We start from the raw sequence: 2,098 nt of genomic DNA on the forward strand, positions 1-2,098 counted from the left end.
CGTCCTGAAATGAAATAGGCTCTTTCAGAGGACGTGCTGGGACATTTCATAATGATTTCTTGACTGACACTAGGGTTTGAAAGCACCACTTAGTTTACTGAATCCTTCACTCCTTCAAAAAACCAAATAAGATGTCACTTGGCTTCTAAGATTGAGGTTGCAAGACCTGCTTATGAAAGTTGCTTCCTTCTTTAAATAGGGTTCATTATTTTGGGCCTACTAGCTATATCAGGGATTTAAAATAAATACAGGTAATCCTGTATAAAGACGCATTCCATATTCACAGTGGGCCATTTTAAAAGAAAACTGCACGCATAAGAGCATGGATGGTGATGCTGGAAGGAAACGAGTGTGAAGCTCAGACTACATAAAATGTAGTTGGAATTATTTCAAGAAACAGGTCTGGATTTAAATGGAAAGCTGAATCTGCTGTCAGAGTTCTATACATCTTTCATTTCTTATCAGCTTCATAGGAGAATGATCTAAAATACTAGCCAACAGTCCCTTTTGATCAGCTGTTATCCATTTATATCATATACCTAAGATTTCTAGATTTTTCTTAGTAATAGCAAATTTTACATTATTTTCTAAAATATTTGAAAAAAAGTTACAAGTTATCCTTGATTTATGACTAACTGAACCTGTAATTTCAGTGATAGTTGTAAAGTGGGTCACCACACGATCACCAGATTTTATGACTCATTTTGTGGTGGTCTTTAAGCAAGTGTGGTTATAAAGCAAACACATGATTGTTAAGCAGACCCATTGTTCACTACAAGGTGTTTTTTCTGCCAGGAATCTGAAGTAAATGTAAAATTACAGGTAACGGGATGCTGCAAACAGCCATAAATGCAGGTTGGTTACCGAGTGCCCCGAATGCATATGACTGAGGACAGATGTCAGAACTTTGAATCCTGTGATCCCTTTTTTGGCATCTGTTGTAACTTTGAACAGTCACTAAGTGACCGGTTCTAAATGGAGGACTACTTGTATCCCAAAACAACCCAACCCGTTATAAGTTGTATAAAACGACAAGTACATTCGGTTCCTTAATGTCATGTAGAAACTGAAAAATAATTGTGATCATCAGTTTGGGCACAGGCTTTTCCTGGCTGCTTGAAATCCTTGATCTGTAAGTACAGTGGATAAAGTTGTAGTTGTTGCTGAACTAGAGCTGTGTGTGCACCAGCCTTTCAGTATTTATGGCTTGAAAAAGTGAGAAGTGTTGAATACGTGGAAACCCTAATTCTGTCTTTCATTGTCTTCAGATACATTAATTTTATGAATGTTTCCATAAGGATCGCTAAGAAAATTTATGAGATATCCAGGAGAAGGACCACTCAAACAGGATACTTCAAAAATCATCTTGTAGCAAGAATCCTATTTGTAATAGCCCCTAGAAACATCTAGCTATTAATCTGGATCTGTCAAGGGTTTTCAAAACATATCTTTGCACCTCATTACAAGCTTGCTAAAGTTGCCTCTCATTTCTGCATGATAGATGTGTCATTTCAATGAAGATCTCCGGTATACGCTTGCTATTTATTAATTATTCATTTGGCTTGTCTTACACTACAGACTCTGCCTGTTTGGGTGGGGCTATGTGATCAAAGGCCTGACGTTATTGCTCTTATATGTAACACTTCTTTCTGTTTTGACTTTGTAGTCATTTCTAGTATTTTTAAATTGGTTTGGAGACCAACCTGCTCTCCCACTCTCTAAAATGCAATCACAATAAATTATGGTATAGAGATCTTCATATAGATTTTCTAATGTCTAATGCTGAGGATTCCTACTGTTAAATTGTTTCTGGAGTAGTCTATAATTTGAATCTTCCAATACGGGTGGTAATGTAGGTAGATGATTAGCAACTATTTTTTAGAGGGTTCTTCAGATTACTGAGATAATCTCTCTCAATTGTTTTGAAGAATCTGATCGTTATTAGGTATAATTCAGATTTATAGTCCACATAAAAATATTCACATCTGATAACTTGATTTAGAAATGTGAGCTTTTGTCTAATAGAAGAAACAGAAAAAAAGAAACCCCAGTGAATGGAAACTATTAAGGCAATGTTTAAAATACTAAGGAAGTTACA

General features: G+C 35.8%; 1 protein-coding gene across 1 annotated transcript in view; it reads left to right on the top strand.

Annotated features, from left to right (window-relative positions):
• Nucleotides 1-2,098, top strand: part of HECA (hdc homolog, cell cycle regulator) — a 37,468-nt gene that overhangs the window by 31,478 nt on the left and 3,892 nt on the right. The window lies entirely within an intron of this gene.

Source organism: Vipera ursinii (assembly GCF_947247035.1).
Source record: "Vipera ursinii genome assembly, chromosome: 1".
NCBI lineage: Eukaryota > Metazoa > Chordata > Lepidosauria > Squamata > Viperidae > Vipera > Vipera ursinii.